The following is a 17,983-nucleotide window of genomic DNA, read 5'->3' as shown; positions in this document are numbered from 1 at the left end:
TCCAATCTGATAGTTCTCAGAAAATGAACTGTAACTTAGTAAATACTAATCACAAAAAAATTAGACTTATGTCTAAAGAAACGTTGAAATGTCAGGTTTTAAATCTTGTAAGTCAAATCGAAAACAAAAATTCTCTGTTTATGTAATCTGAATATAAAGAGACACATGTCAGACGCCCGTGATTCAGCTCATTATCCGCTAATGCAGCCACGCCTATGGAGCGAGCGCTATTTAGACACAAATTCTGAGGCAATACATGTATACATCATCGCAATAGTGTATTTATTATCTTGAAAAGTGTTTATCTGCATGTTATAGCGATCTCTGTAAGCCTGTTAGTTCCTGGAATGTCACAATATATGCCTCTTCTTTTACTGAGATATTTGAGGACTAAAGGTGCACAGAGCGCCCTCCAGCTGCAAGTATGAATTGAAAACAGTATCCAGCGCTCACAGTGATGACAATAAATATTGAGTAAATATCATTCCTCTGTATAGACAATTGACATAAACATATGAGAATCCATCAATATTTCTCCAAATGTGCATGCTTTTAAGCATATTAAGAAATTACGGTCAATATAAGATTTTAAGAGTCAAAATGTGAAGCTTGAGTCTTAGATCTTTTTAATGATGTATAGTTTGTCAACTGCACATTAACATTTAGGCTATATAATATAACAAATATATTAGCCTATATGAAATGCCATAGAGGTAGGAATGTTCAGATGCTTTGCATCACAGAAATACATTATATTTTAAAGTATATTAAAATAGAAAACCATTATTTGGTTAGAGACTTAAGACTTCTTTTAAAAAAATGTGTCCAATCTTTTGACTGGTACTGTAATTTAACATAGGCCTATACAAAATTTATTTCACATGATGTGCAATAATACGTGCATGCATGAGATCACAAAAATCATGTTTTTGTTTTTTTTTTGTCAAGAGTGGACATTAATCCTGTTATCAGCATGATCACAGAGGGTTTTTTTCACAGCCTACCTTACTGAAAGGGCTCATTATGCAGGTCATTAGAGGTCATTATGCAAATCTTTTGTCTTCTCAGGTGTGAATCACGGCATTATTCATGAAGATTCATGCCTCCATGCATGAATGCCTTCATGCATGAATGCCTTCATGCATGACTGCGTCAGCTGGTCGCAGCACTATGCCTACGTGGCCTGACTGAACTAACGCTGCGCTCGATTTGAAAATACCTCAAACATCTGTTATGTCCCATTTCACTTCAACTCAATAATTAGGGCCCAAGCCACTAAAGCACAGGGCCCTATTGTTTTTCTAAAGAGAATTTTTTTTTTTTTTTTTCAGCTATCTGGGGCTTTTGGGGGCCTTAACGTGCTCAAAAACTTTTGAAAATTGGCACACACATTGGAATCTGTGGACATTAGGACGTCGCAGAGGCTGGGACCCGGGCGTGGCACAAGGACTCTACACCGCCCCCTTGAATGGTGTCCGAAAATGGTATATCAAACACGCATGCATGTATTAGCTTTCCTCCTCTAAGTTATACGCCACCTCAACAGGAAGTTAGCTATTATGGGTCGTTTGAAAAACGCATGCTCTGGAATTTGATATACTGCGATTAATCCAATCACCACCAAACTCAGTCAACATGAAGTCAAGGCATTGAGGATGCTAAATTGCCAGTGGATTTTTGATATCTCAAACGGTTTGGCTGTGGCAAGGCAACAAATTTATGGTGAAAAAAACGGAAACAGGAAGTGTGTTTATAACTTCTGCATACATGACAGATTTTTTTTCCGGAGCCCCGGACATAACATGCAGGAAAAAAAATAGTAGGCTAAATCGTGTGCACGATTTATTAATTAGTTCCCTCGATTTACTAAAACGTGCGCACGATTTATATTTCGTTCCCTCGATTTACTAAAACGTGCGCACGATTTATAAATCATGTGCATGATTTATAAATCGAGGGAACGAAATAGTAAATCGTGCGCACGATTTGGGGGAGGGCGTCTCTGTCTGTGTGTGTGTGTGTGTGTGCGCGTTTTACAATTTTGATTAGTGGTTGTTAACCCTTTTAATGATTACCCATTTATTGCTGAACTTATTTAAAAAAAAAAGGAACTGCAAATGATAACTTCACACTCATTTGAAACCATTACACTATATCACTATTCAGACAGGACTAGTTTTCTAAATGTTGTTTTCGTTACAATTATTATTACCCGACACCTGTGATTTCATGTACTATTTCATACGAGACTTGCATCTCTGTTTTTTTTACAGAGGAGAGTGTGTGTTTTCTAGACATGGGCATTATAGAAGGTCATGTGCTGTGTTTGCGAGCATCATGTACGACACGTCTTTAAATTAATTATTTATTGATATAATTCAAATATATTAATTAAAATATTAAAAAACCCTATTTAAGTCAATTTCACATGATTTTATAAAGTGGCTGTTTAAAATAAACTTGTATAAGTGAACAGAAAAATCTAGACATGTACCTTACTCTTACCTAAGACTGATATTAAAATATTTTTTTCATTGTATACCACACATATTAAAATTAAATGAAAGCATGCTTTTGATGCATAAGACTGGTGCACAAACGGTAGCTCAGGGAGGTCAAAAAAACACATGAAGAGAAGTGTTAGGATAATACAACATCAGCAATTACAGACAATCTCATTAAGTCTGGATTATATTTCTCAGAATACATTTGAAATTGCGCAAATAACAATATGTAATTTGCTCTGGAATTTTTATAGAGGTTGTCTGAGAAAAACACAGACATGGCAGATTAGGATGATATTCTGCACTCATTTGAAATTGACCTATGACATGAAATTCATCTAAATTTAAACGTCTCATGGATGTGGCTGTTGTGGTTTGTGATCATATGGGCAGTAAATGTGGTGTATTCAAATGACTTTGACATTGTAAGACTTGATTTTCCTGCTAAGACAAAAACTGAGATCAAGCACCCTGCAATAAAGCAATAAAACTCATCTGGGGAGAAGATCTCAAAGAAATAGCGTAGGACAACGCCTTGCCCTCACACATCTACAGGATGCAATAGCCCTCCCCCCAACACACACACACCCTCCTTCCTTTCCCCCTGACTCAAGTCACTGAAAGTTCTCCAAGAAGTATAATGTATCTGGTGTATCTATTGTTTATTCCTTTCATGTTTGGTATAATTTTAAATGTCTTAGTGCGATTGGTAAAATGGTCTCAATTTCACAGCAGTCACTGGTATTATGAAGAAGATTAAAAACTAAGGAGAATTCTGTCCTCCTTTTGGGTGTTGAAACACCCACTCCTCTCCCCCAAAACAGGTGTTGGTGTAATAAATATTTACAACCCTTTTGTTCTGGTCTGTATATAAGGTAAAGTGCAAAGCAGTCGGGGGGATTTTCTGTAGCCAGAGACCCCCACACAGTGATGGACAAGTGTCTTCAAACACTAATCCACCACTGTGTGCATGTGCATTTCAACTGATGTTATGCATTTATTATTTCTGAATTGGCTTCTAATTGTCCAACTATGAAATTGACATGATACATTTTTACTTGACAAATAAAATGTTTTATTTGATTTATTCTGGATTCTTCTGAAATCATTATGACCAGTAGATTATTGGAGTCCATATTTCCGCAAATCTGCGTCAGGATAGATTCAAACTAAAGGCCCATGAAAGGAGCATGTTAGCACATCATGGGACTTTTTGATTTTTATCTATCAACTGGCTTAGAAAGTTGCAGTATCGTGACTAAGAAAACTGTGTTTTTGTATGAACAAGCATGTGGCGGTTCGACTCAAATGCATTAGTAAACTCTGCACCCTCTGACTAAGATCAGAACTGGCGAGTTTGTGATCATGAAAGGCACTCACCGGCCGAAGTGACTTTTCTAAGTGATATGGGTCCGTAATGAACGAATAATTGAAATATGAGATACCCAGAATAATCAAAAATCTAAATTAATACATAACAAATGATTAATTTCCAATTGGGAACAAAACCTAAGAGTAATAATCATTTAAAATTGGAGTCAGATTAAACGAGTGAAATTAAGTGAACTTCACAGATGCGCTGAAAAGGCATACATGCGTTAACCTTCGCCCAGGCCGTTGGATTCCGTTTTTGGGCCGATGCGGGGTTCCTTACAACATAGTCCTTTTATGTTTACCCATTTTCAATGCCTATTGCCCGCCATGCACAGTTGCCCTGAAGCCACCGGGTTGGGGGTGCCACCAGGCTTGGGCCCATCGTCGCTGCTTGCAGCTATATTTTTTTCTACTGTACTTTTTTCTACTGTACTTACTCTAATGAACTATGTATTTTTACCCCCCAAAAAATGAACATGGGCACATCGCTTTTGCTTTCACTTACTAGCCATAAATATAAAAAAAGCATTTTTCTTATGAAGTATGTATATTATCATAAGAATGTTCTCTCTTCGATCAGGCTTACTGATTTATCAATCAACATTTCTTTGCTTTCAGCAAACTTGTAGCCGAACAGAGTCATGGTGGGGCCGCATGCTTTCTGCACCATCTGAACCAGCTTGAAGGGAATGCTGAACCTCCATTTCTCTACCTGTTCAGAGGAATTTTTCTGGGTGGAATAAACTCCACTGACTTTCTTAGATGCCTGAGTATTTTTTAGGATCCATTCTTCCACCTTTGCAGTGAAGGGAATTCCTATAAAGCTGTACATCTCTGCAGCTTTGCGCATGGGGAATCGTGCGATGTCCTCATAGCGCACTAGCATGTAACGTCCGCGAAGCCATGGTGGCTGCATGAGTCCAGTCTCAGCAGACATGCGGATGTTGTTGCAGTTTTCTTTGAGTTTTATCACTTCATCCTCGTCCACTGGAAGGTCTTCATCCACGGCCCACCTCTTCCAGATCTTGTATTCACCGGAGAAGGCAACCATTCGTGAGCTGAGAACAGCGCGAGGGTCCCTGACCAGCTGGATGAACTTCATGTCAAGTCTGGGATCTTCAGCCAGCGACCGTAGCATCTCTAGCTGCTGCACACGGACAGACTTAATCGCGTGATGTTCCTTCTTCATGCAGGACTGAGAGGCCAGCGTCAGGTTGAGCGGCCCGCAGCGCCGCTCAAGGCAATGGAATTGCTCAAACACTTTTCTAACAACTGGCGTGCAGACGGATTCTTCACACAGCGACTGACTAGATCCACGGCGGAAGAGCGCAGCAGTCACATGATCCTTCGGCGGGGGTTTGATAAAGCTCTCCAGAAGGGAAAAGTCACAGAGGAACAGCTGATGCAGAACGTCTCGATACAACGGTTCAGCGACTGTGGCGTTCGTCCCGCCAGTCTTGACTGATAACATGCGCGCCACATGCCGCAGCGGCTCAAACAGGTAAAACATATTTGATCCCTGCTGGTTAAAAAATTCACCAACGAAAGAGGAGCCTGTGCGAGTCGTAGCCAGCAGAAGGATGTGTTTCCATCCTCCTGCTGCAGATGCAGGCGAGACACTCTCTTGGATGGACCATGGCAAGTTTACCAGCTTTTCAGACACCCTGAAGAAGACATCAGAAACTGTGAATGGTACAATATTTGCTATTAGTGCTAAACGGTCAGTTCACCCAAAAATTATCATTCTGTCATCATTTACATTTACAGCATGTATGACTTTCTTTCTTTTGCAAAACGCAAAGATATCATGAGAGTTTTATATAATAAAACCAATGTAGTTCCCAGTGGCCTTCAAAATATCTTCTTTTGTGTTCCACAGAAGAAAGAAAGTCAAACAGGTTTGGAACCATGTGACAGTGAGTAAATTATGAGACAGAATGATCATTTTGTGGGTAAATATCCCTTTAATATCTCATCTTTTCTCAAAGAAGCAATTTCTCCAGTAAAAGAAATTGAAAAATGAATGACAACCTTTGATTTTAAAGTGTTCTCTGTTATTCACACGTACAGAAGAATAAATAGAAGAGAGTGAGAGAAGTACCTACTTTGAAATAATGTTGTTTTCCTTTTCAATGATGACTAGAGCCACAATAAAGATGACAGAAATGCTATATTTAATGTGCATTCTTGTGTGTGATTGTGTTCAGCAGGTGTTTTACTCTCAGATTATTTCTTCATCTTTTTCCTCCAATTTGACTCTGAAATAAAACACAAAGCACATGACTTATGACAAACACAGTAACACCACACTCACCTTGAGTTATTCCCACGATGATATGAGTGTTTCCCATTTTTAGAACATGAGGTTAATCAACCCATTTAAGCCCACTGGCAACTATAGTTGCCGCAGTGTATGGATGTCATTTTCCTTTTGTAAGTATTTTTCTAGATGTTTTCCATGTTTTATGTCTCAATGACATGCAAGCAAACAACCAAATAAAGGATTTCAAGAACAAAAAAAAGGTATTCACTTCCTTCCTGTGACATAAGGCTGTCAACTTCCTACCCTTACTTCCAGGAAGCATAGTGAAGCCAAACCATCCCAAAGAAAAGTAATTTTCATGTTAATATTAAGTATTTTTTGTTGACATATATATATATATATATACATATACACATAATCATGAGGGTCTTTAGAATCATCCAAACAAAACAAATCTTACAGATCTATAGTTTTTTTGTATACTTAGTCAAAAGTCCAAGCGGCAACTATAGTTGCCAGTGGGCAAATGACTTGTAAGTACATATATCATGGGGAAATGGGGTATACTGTGTTTAATGGGTTAATAAATCAAGGTTATTTGTCTTGTTTGGTCCTGCCTGCATTGACACCATTTTCTTTAAGAGCTGCTGTGCAGCCAAAATTATATACCAGTTATCACTGTAAAGCTGCTTTGACACAATCTGCATTGTAAATACATAATATTTTATATTGTTATATATTGTTATTTGTTAGTTATTTATTTTTTTATTTTTTTATTTTTTGTTTGTTTGTTATATGTGACCCTGGACTACAAAACCAGTCATAAGGGTCAATTTTTTGAAATTGAGATTTATACATCATCTGAAAGCTGAATATACATAAGCTTTCCATTGATGTATGGTTTGGTAGGATAGGACATTTGGCCAAGACACAACTATTTGAAAATCTGGAATCTTAAGGTGCAAAAAAATCAAAATATTGAGAAAATTGCCTTTAAAGTTGTCCAAATTAAGTCCTTAACAATGTATATCCACTCACAAAAAGAATTGTTTAATATATATTTACGGTAGAAAATTTACAAAATATCTTCATGGAACATGATCTTTATTTAATATCCTAATGATTTTGCCATAAAAGAAAAAAAATCGATAATTTTGACTCATACAATGTATTGTTGGCTATTGCTACAAATATACCCGTGCGACTTCTGACTGGTTTTGTGGCCCAGGGTCACATATAGGTGTATTTTTTTCTAATAAACGAGGTAATTTAACTTTTTGATTCACAATGCTCTGTTGGAGCAACTTAATGGCTGCACTTTGTTCTGCACTATGTTCCACCACTTTAAGACAAATGGATTAGTTGTTTGTTGTGTTTTCATATAGAAGAGATTATATGCTAGATGCAGCTTTTTTGGGTTCGCATCATATGTTCTTCGACTTTGATTGATCTGTTGAAAGCAGTTATTTTGAGTTAGATGCCAAATGTTCTCCTCCTATTCAAATTTTACATTGAAGGGGTGCATACAACATATTTGCCCACCGGCAACTATAGTTGCCGCACATTCAAATATGATTTTTAAGAAAAAGAAAAAAAAAAAAAACCTGGGGAAAATAAATGCAGAACATGTTCACATAGGACATTATTAACATGACTATATGCATGAAACCATTCAAAAAAAATGTTGGCACAAATGGGTTAATTCATCTAAAGCCCCGGGTATACTGTACTTTCCGTGCCAGGACGCGTCTTGCGCTCAGTCACATCCGCACATCTATCAAAGAATACTAACGACCGAGTTTGACACATGCACAGTACAATTTTTTCGATACTCTTTACCAGACATTGTGTCATCAATGGGACATTCGCTGGGCAGGATCGGAGAAGAAAAATAGTGCATCCACCATTGCAACATTATGGAGCCCCGGATGTGACATGCTAGAAAAAAATAGTAGCCTAAATCGTAGGCACGATTTAATAATTCGTTCCCTCAATTTACTACAACGTGAGAACGATTTAATATCTTGTTCCCTCGATTTACTAAAACATGCGCACAATTTACTATTTCATTCCCTCAATTTATAAATAATGCGCATGATTTATAAATCAAGGGAACGAAATAGTAAATCGTGCGCACGTTTTGGTAAATTGTGCACATGATTTAGTACATTGAAGGAACGAATTAGTAAATCATGCGCACAATTTAATTTTTTTTCTTGCATGTCATGTGCGGGGCTCCGTACAACATAGTTCAGATGATAGACCAAGAGAACAGGAATCAAAAACGATGGAGAAGGCATGCTTCTGAGTTTACTCATCTTGTTTTTGAATCGTTACACACTCTTCTTCGACGACTGCACATTGTGCTCAGTACTGTGCGTATTGCCACCTAGTGGACTCTTCTGTCCTGCTTGCGCATGCACTGTTGCACACGCACCATCCGCGCGGTCTCGAAATTTGGGCTGCATGCGGACCCGGGGCTTAAACCTGTTGAGACACAGTCTTGTTGTAGTTGTGGGCAGTCCAGGTCTGGTAGCTTGTGTTTTGCTTACACAAGTTGTCAGTAGTTACTGTAAGTAATTAATTTAAGGTAATTATGTCTTTTCAGACATGGACTATAAGTTATATAGGAGGATATTAGTAGATTTCTTTTACATGTGCTTGATTACTGATGGCAGACAAATGTAAAGTATGCAAGGGTTATGCTTCACAATCTGACATATGGCGACAGGTTTGGTTTCCATAAATGGTCTGAATAAATCTTTCCTTCAGGCAGAAGGAGTCTATCAAATGGAAGATAGCTACATTTTTACATTTTCTAAGGAAAATGTCAGTGAAGTTTGGAGTTTATGGTGTGTAATGATGCTGTAGGGTGCTGTGGGTGATTGGCAGGGGGTTGCTATGTAGTTGCTAAAGGCAGAAACACACCAAGCCGATGGCCGGCCGTCGGGCAGTTTTTGTTCGTTGCCCGACTAAGTTTTCTCAGTGTGTTCCACACCGTTGGCTGAAGTTGGTCCTCGTCAGCTTTTTTTCGGCCGATTCGACATGTTGAATCGGCGTTAGAGCTTGTCGGTCAGTCGGGCCATCTGATCATTCAGATTGGCTGTACAGCTACTGCCACCTACTGGTACGGAAAGGCATTTCATCTTGCGCAGGCACAGAACTGGCGTGCTACTTGGCTGTCGGCTGCCGAGCATCGGTTTGGTGTGTCAGGGCAACTTTGGACCAAGATGCTGCCGACATGAGCCAACCCCGCAGTCTGCTTTCATCGCCACTAGTTCATCGGCGTCAGCTTGGTGCGTTCCTTCCTTAAGGTGTTCTGAGTGGATTAAACTGCATTGCAATGGTGTTGCTATAGGCCTCTATTTACTGTGCATAATTTGAGATGTATTCACAGCACAAAATGGCGCGAGAAGACTTACACACCAAAGGTTGCTCTGGAAGCGAACGACAAAAAAGTAGTAAGAATAATATTGACTCTTGTTTTAGTAAACACCACTAATTAACACTCACTGTAAATCATGCACAAATACTGATAACACAGCAGAAGATGTTGGGTTGGGTTTAAATTAAAACCTTAAAACTTTCCTAAAATATAAATCAATCTGTTTCACATGCAAACAACTTCTAACTGAATCACTCATTAATATAAACAACAAAAATGTTGGATCTTTGTTGCCCCATGCAGGTGACATAAGAATTATCAATACATTTCATGCATCTATGCATAGATGGAGTAAATTTGCAATTATATTGATGAAACAAAAAATGTTTGGCAGCAAAGATAACAAAATATCATCCCAGACACATTAACTCAACACAAAGGTTCAAAAAGAGTAAATTTGAAACAGGAGAAAGGGACTGTTGGCAAAAGAGACGGTGGGAGAAAACTCCAGAACTGTCCGGATTTTGTATGGGAGCACATGGCCATGAGAGCGAATCAGAAGAGGGAGAGACTTAGAAGCACTGATTAACATCACGCAAACAGGCATACACAAAACATTTACAAGATTACGCACTGGGATGTAACTCTGTCTCCGGCCACTCTAAAATGTGCAGTTTTACTGTATTGGGGGGGTCCAAAAACCAGTCAATATCTGGTGTGACCACCATTAGCCTCACGCTGTGCAATACATCTCCTTCGCATAGAGTTGATCAGATTGTTGATTGTGGCCTGTGGAATGTTGGTCCACTCCTCTTCAAGGGCTGTGCGAAGTTGCTGGATATTGGCAGGAACTGGAACATGCTGTCGTATATGCCGATCCCAAACATGCTCAATGGGTGACAGGTCCGGTGAGTATGCTGGCCATGCAAGAACTGGAATGTTTTCAGCTTCCAGGAATTGTGTACAGGTCCTTGAAACATGGGGCCGTGCATTATCATGCTGCAACATGAGGTGATGGTCGTGGATGAATGGCACAACAATGGGCCTCAGAATCTCGTCACGGTATCTCTATGCATTCAAAATGCCATCAATAAAATGCACCTGTGTTCGTTGTCCATAACATACGCCTGCCCATACCATAACCCCACCACCACCATGGGCCACTCAATCCACAACGTTGACATCAGCAAACCGCTCACCCACACAACGCCATATACACTGTCTGCCATCTGCCCTGTACAGTGAAAACCGGGATTCATCCGTGAAGAGAACACCTCTCCAAAGTGCCAGACGCCATCGAATGTGAGCATTTGCCCACTCAAGTTGGTTACGATGATGAACTGCAGTCAGGTTGAGACCCCAATGAGGACAACGAGCATGCAGATGAGCTTCCCTGAGAAGGTTTCTGACAGTTTGTGCAGAAATTCTTTGTTGCAGCAGCTGTCCAGGTGGCTGGTCTCAGACGATCTTGGAGGTGAAGATGCTGGATGTGAGGTCCTGGGCTGGTGTGGTTACACGTGGTCTGCGGTTGTGAGGCCTGTTGGATGTACTGCCAATTCCTGAAACCCCGGCTTATAGTAGAGAAATCAACATTCAATTCACGGGCAACGGCTCTGGTGGACATTCCTGCAGTCAGCATGCCAATTGCACGCTCCCTCAAAACTTGCGACATCTGTGGCATTGTGCTGTGTGATAAAAATGCACATTTTAGAATGGCCTTTTATTGTGGCCAGCCTAAGGCACACCTGTGCATGAATCATGCTGTCTAATCAGCATCTTGATATGCCACACCTGTGACCGGTGGATGGATTATCTTGGCAAAGGAGAAGTGCTCACTAACACAGATTTAGACAGATTTGTGAACAATATTTGAGAGAAATAGGCCTTTTGTGTACATAGAAAAAGTCTTTGAGTTCAGCTCATGAAAAATGGGGGCAAAAACAAAAGTGTTGCGTTTATAATTTTGTTCAGTGTATTTGAATCCTGAAATATCAAAAACTGCTCACCAATCTCACAATTAAACAACATATTTCAAATCAGCAACAAAATCTGACATGAACTGTCCCATAAATGTTGTTTCTTATGCTCAAATAGAGTAAAAAAAAAAAATGGTCCAACAGAATCAATGGTCCAACACGTTCAAAAGGTTCACTAATAATAGGAATAGGTTGCTGACAGAAATACCTGGTTGGGTTTTCCTGCTACCTGACAGGTGTGACATGAACGGCAAAACTGAGATCCAAAAAAAAGTTCTTAGCAATCTGTTGGTACATCTTGGTTGTGCCAAGGTGTCCAGAAAGGAGATGCTCATGTGCAAGTTTTAAAACTTGTGGTCAGTAACAAGTAGGTAGAACATCTTGATGTGTAGCATTCCAATCAGACTCATCTGACAATGAACTCATCTTCCATCTAAGCATCAACACTTCACCATCCCAAAAATAAGACACATACTCAAGTCGATGGTAGCTTATGCAATTACTCAGAGGTGGATCGGATCTCTGAGCAACAACTAACGGTTGTTTCCCTGCACAAAAATGAATGTCACTTGGGTTAGAAAAATCCTTGGACTTACCCCCAAAAAATTCAGCTTTGACTGACAGTTCAGACGAGTCTTGAAACAAATTAGATAGGTCCACTACATGCTCATATTTACTTGCTTGTGCCCAAGTAACTACACATGAGGGGCAAGCAAAAGGAAATTTAATTGCTAGAACTGAAACAGAAATCCCTGGCAGTAGTTTCCATGCTGCCAAATTCTCTGAAATGGGCACTAATTTTGATACTTCCCTTTGATACTTCTCTTTAATATTATAAAGCGACAAGAATATTTTTGGTGCGCCAAAAAAAACAAAATAACGACTTATATAGTGATGGCCGATTTCAAAACACTGCTTCATGAAGCTTCGGAGCGCAATGAATCAGCGTGTTGAATCAGCGGTTCGGAGTGCCAAAGTCACGTGATTTCAGCGGTTTGGCGGTTTGACACGTGATCCGAATCATGATTCAATATGCTGATTCATTATGCTCCGAAGCTTCCTGAAGCAATGTTTTAAAATCGGCCACCACTTAATAAGTTGTTATTTTGTTTTTTTGGCGCACCAAAAATAGTCTCGTCGCTTTATAATATTAATATTGAACCACTTTACTCACATGAACTGATTTAAATATGTTTTTAGTACATTAATAGATCTTGAGAGAGGAAATGTCATTGCTGGCTATGGAGGCCTCACTGAGTCATCGGATTTCAACAAAAATATCTTAATTTGTGTTCTGAAGATCATCGAAGGTCTTACGGGTGTGGAACGGCATGAGGGTGAGTAATAAATGACAGAATTTTCATTTTTGGGTGAACTAACCCTTTAATATTAGAAACGTTTTCCAGCGCTGGAGAGAGCTAAGCAGGAAGGCCTGAAAACAGATGAGGAGGCTGCTTTGATTCCTTCTCATGTAAGTAACATAGGTTTTGATTGCCTGGAGCTGCTGTTCTGTTGGTGATTAACAACAAACTCTTGTTTGTATTTACTCTTGTGTACTCTATGTTAATTTTTGGTGCTTCCTTGTCGTTCATTCATCATCTGCACTTTATTTTTCTTGAAGCATTTTGTTGTGCATCAGCTGTGATAAACAGGCATCCACTCTCGTATTGTGTGTAACAGATAGTGAGAGTTTTGCAGGTAAACTACTGCACACTGACGCCCGTTAGAGCATGAGGTGTTTAGCGTCATTGGTAGTGCACTTGCCTCACGTGCCAATAGCATGCGGGCTGGGGTTGGAGACCAACTTGGAGCAGGGTGGTTAATATTGGAGTGTGAGTTTTGGAGGTGGCGCAATGAAGAGAGGGGTGTGTTTGTTTGGACTGATTTCAAATATTAACAGTGTTCAACAAAGAATTTGAGAAATCGCATACAGCACCTTTAAATATATTAAAATGCATTAAACATATTCATTATTGCTTAAGTAATATTTATTAAATGTATTACATTTATTTAAATTTATTACATTTCTTATTAGGTCTGGGCCTATATGTATAAAGCCGCTCAGAGTAAAATTTTAGTCTTAAGTGTGTCAAAATTCTAAGAATGACGTAATTTTACTCTTAGAGTAAAACTACTCTTAGACTTAAGAATAAGTATGATTCATAAAGGTTCCTAAGTGTCAAGACTAGGTCTTAGCTCCTAAATTATTTAGGAGAGCTGCAGAGGTCCCTTAACCTAGTTAAGAGTAACAAGATGGCAGCAAAGAAGAGGAGACACACGCTTTCCAATGAAGATATGATGTATTGGAGTTGATAAAATGATATAAACTTGATTGTTAATTCTTTTTCTAACTGACCTAATAAGAAATGTAATAACTTTAAATAAATTTAATAAATTTAATAAATATTACTTAAGCAATAATGAATATGTTTAATGCATTTTAATACATTTAATGACTTTGAATAAACTTTGCATAACTTTAAATGTAACAACTTCTCCCGCTCTACAAATCAATGCTCTGACTGTAGAAATGAAATAGTAATTACCTTTTTTGGTAACTGTAAAAATACAGCAGTGCACCGGTGATGACTCTGACCCATCAGTCCACAGTAAGCAGAGTCTTAAATAGTACTATTGCTAAACTTACCACATCAAACATAGTGGCTAAAATTGATGTGCAAAGGTTTTTTTTTTTTTTTTTTTTAAATGACCCTACAATTTTGCTTAAACCATCAAAATATGAGAAAAATATTTTTATTTTTATGTTTATATTATTTAAATGTTTTAAAATATTAGGGAAGAATAAAACAATAAACTAAGCAAAGGTATTTATCTGACACAATTTTTTGCACAAAAAAAAAAAAAGGGAAAAAACAACAGCTACAGGTTTCAGAAAAACAAAAAAGCACACATTGACTACAACATAATCAGTTTTTAATATTTCATTGGTTCTCTCTTGTTTTTGCATGTGTTCATAATTTCTTTGCATGACAGCCTGGCCAAAAATAATTTGAAATAATTTGAAATTTCATTTCATAGACCCTTTTCACATTTCCGGGTTTCTCAGAAGCGGAAGTCATCATAGTTGGGTAAAATTCTATAGCGGTGAATGAGAGACTACATTAAATATATTTTTTGTGTTTTCATTTGCTTAAATAGCAAAAGAAAAACTCAACAATAGTGTTTTCACAACTTTCAAAAAGAGGGAAAAAATAGAGAGTGATTGATAACGGTAGTCAGATAACAGAAAGATGTCATTTTTATTGTCACTCCCATAGCCGCTGTATTAGAAACACCCTCACAGCAGTGTTAACTAGTTTTTTGTAATGTGATGCAAAGGTAATACAATACTAGGGATAGTGTTATAAATGTACATACGTTTTTTTAAAAATAAAAATATAAATAACTTTGCAGAATGACCGTTAAAATGCGTCATCAGTCTGTGAAAAGGGTTTATTATCACACATGAAACAATTGACTCCAAGCACAGCTACACAATATGCTTACGTCTTCTAACACATTTTTAAAAATATTTGAATTAAGGTTGAAGATGTCAATTTTCATATGGCTGGACATCACATTTGGCCACTACTCTATGGCAGTTCATTGACTTTCCAACTGACCATCAAACCATGCGGCAAAAGTAAGCCACTTTTATGTTGACTGTGGGCTTCCCTGGAGTTGTTGGAGCCGTTGATAAACTCATGACACATCATTGCTCCAATTGTAAATGAGGACACATATATCAATAGAAAAAGATTCCACATCAGAACTAATTTGTGATATTTTAAAAACTAAATTATTTTAGAAATTAAATTAAAATATTAAAACATTTCAGTGTCTTATTAAATGTTTTATTTTATAATAACATTAAATTATTGGTGTTGTGCTGCTGTGAATTCACCCTTGCAGCCAGGCTCTCTATTGGCTGATTCAGAGGTTGAGGGCGGCCATTTTGAGTTGACATCATTAGTCTTTAGTTCACAACACTTAAGTCAGCTCTTAACAATCAGTCTTATACTTTACTAAAAGTTGCTTTTAGCTTCTTTATAAAAGTCTCCTACTCTTAGAAAAGTCCTTCTCTTTACGAAGAAATTTTTGACACTTAAGTCAAAACTTAAGACTATTCTTAAGAGCATTTCTGAGAAGTTTTATACATACGGGCCCAGTTACAAAAAGAATTGACAATCAAGTTTATATCATTTTATCAACTCCGTGTCATCATATAACTCCAATACATCATATCTTCATTGGAATGCACGTCTCCTCTTCTTTGCTGCCATCTTGTTACTCTTAACTAGGTTAAGAGACCTCTACAGCTCTCCTAAATAATTTAGGAGCTAAGACCAAGTCTTGACACTTAGGAACCTTTTTGAATCATACTTATTCTTAAGTCTAAGAATAATAATAAGAGTAAAATTACATCATTCTTAGAATTTTGACACACTTAAGACTTAAATTTTACTCTGAGCGGCTTTATACATACGGGCCCAGATCCATTAATAAGAGAAGGTTGGTACACATCCATTTCTGAGTGCAAATCTGAAATTCCACAGAATGTGCCAAAACCAATTTTTTGGAATTTGCCCCAGAAGATTTTTGTTTCCAGGCTTTGCATTCTGTAATTGGATTCTAAGCAGTGAAAGAAACGTTTTGCGATGGGCTTACGAATGATGGGCTAAGGAATAAAGTTTTTTTCACAGAAAAACAAACAAGCATTTAAATATGTCATTTTGGTGACCAAAGATGGGTTTTAAGGGATAAAATGATTGACTACACGGAAACGTTAAATAAGTCAGCTATTAACAGTAGGTCTCTTTTTCTACACCGATCAAATTCCTCTAAAGATACCGGACAATCACTGTATTTTAGGACTGATATTAGCACAACAATACATAAACACAAATAGCACCAATAGAAGTAAAGTAGTATTTGAATTATGTATAGTAAGTCTGTCAGGGTTCTGTTTATGTTTCCTTCTGTGTCACATGTTCTCCTTTGTTTACTTTTCCCGCCTCTAGTTAGTATCCCTTGGTTACAGATTGATTTGAGTTTGAGTTCATTTGTCCCAGCTGTGTCTTGTTTATTATCTTGTTAGCTCCCCTATCTGTTCTTGTATTTAAACCCTGTGTTCTCCCTCAGTCCCTGTCGGTTCTTGTCTCTGTATGGTATGTCTTTGTGTTTCGTTTATTGTGGATGTGGTATTCTCCTGTTTATTCCCTGGTTCCTGTTTATTTCGTCATTAAAGTCAGCATTCCTGCATAGCTCCTCGTTGTGAGTGTTCCTACACCATGGCACCTGACAGAAGAACCGACCATTACAACACCATCCTGGCTGAGGACCGCCTCTGGGGATCCGTCCATTGCTATCCTCCAGCAAATCCCCAAGTCCTCAGTGCAGTGATGAGGATGGCCGCCATCCCAGAGCCTCATCGCAAGATGGCCGCCATCCCAGAGCCTTGTCGCAAGATGGCCGCCATCCCAGAGCCTTGTTGCAAGATGGTCACCACTCCAGAACCTCGTCACAGGATGGCCGCCACTCCAGAGCCTCGTCGCAAGATGGCCGCCTCATCACGAGATGGTCGCCACTCCAGAGCCTTGTCACAAGATGGCCGCCATTCCAGAGCCTCGTTGCAAGATGGCCGCCACTCCAGAGCCTCGTCGCGAGATGGCCGCCACTCCAGAGCCTTGTCACAAGATGGCCACCGCCACGCCTGAGTCCTCAGTCAAGATGGCCGCTGCCATGCCTGAGCCCTTGGTCAAGATGGCCGCCGCCGGGAGTCACGTGATGCGCGCGAGGTAGTTAGACGTTACCAGGAGAGCTCTCTAGAAATCATTTAATATCTTTTGAAACAAACACTGAAACATTGCCCAATAGTGATTAAAGTCTGCCTGGTACTTGTGAGCAACCGGGATTAATGGAGCGTCGACCGAAACCAAGGAAAGATAAGCATAGAACCGCCGAAACTGAGAGAAAGTCTCCACAAAATGGCGCAGAGGGAAATGTCTCTGAGGGAGAAAGTTCAGTGGGGGTTATCGCCGCCGCGCTGAAAGAGTTTCGCGAGATCATTGGGAGTGTTAAGCAGGAGCTGATCTCTCAGATGTCAGACCTTCGCAACTCCATTCAGGGATCAATTGACACCTTGACCATGTCTGTTTCATCTATGCAAGGCTGGATCTCTGTGGCTGAACAAAGAATCAGCGATGTGGAAGACACAGTATCGGGAAATGAGCAGTCCCTCAGTCTCCTCAAAAAAGACAACAAGGTTCTCAGAAATAAGTTGGAACATATAGAAAATTACAACAGACGAAATAACATCCGCCTGATTGGATTGAGGGAAGGAGATGAAGGTCGAGACACGGTCAAATTCTTTAAGACATGGCTGCTGAGCGTTTTGGGAGAAGAGAACTTTGGCGCTCCACTTGACATCGAGCGCGCCCACCGCATTCCGGCGGCGCAATTTTTTTTTTTTTTCTCCGCT

General features: G+C 39.0%; 1 pseudogene; it reads right to left on the bottom strand.

Annotated features, from left to right (window-relative positions):
• The window catches only part of LOC127516800 (carbohydrate sulfotransferase 3-like), a 29,366-nt pseudogene that overhangs the window by 369 nt on the left and 11,014 nt on the right, over window positions 1–17,983 (bottom strand).

The sequence above is a fragment of the Ctenopharyngodon idella genome, chromosome 7 (genome assembly GCF_019924925.1).
Source record: "Ctenopharyngodon idella isolate HZGC_01 chromosome 7, HZGC01, whole genome shotgun sequence".
Lineage (NCBI taxonomy): Eukaryota > Metazoa > Chordata > Actinopteri > Cypriniformes > Xenocyprididae > Ctenopharyngodon > Ctenopharyngodon idella.
The sequence above is the reverse complement of the archived record's forward strand: the minus strand, read 5'-3'. Positions and strand labels throughout refer to the sequence as shown.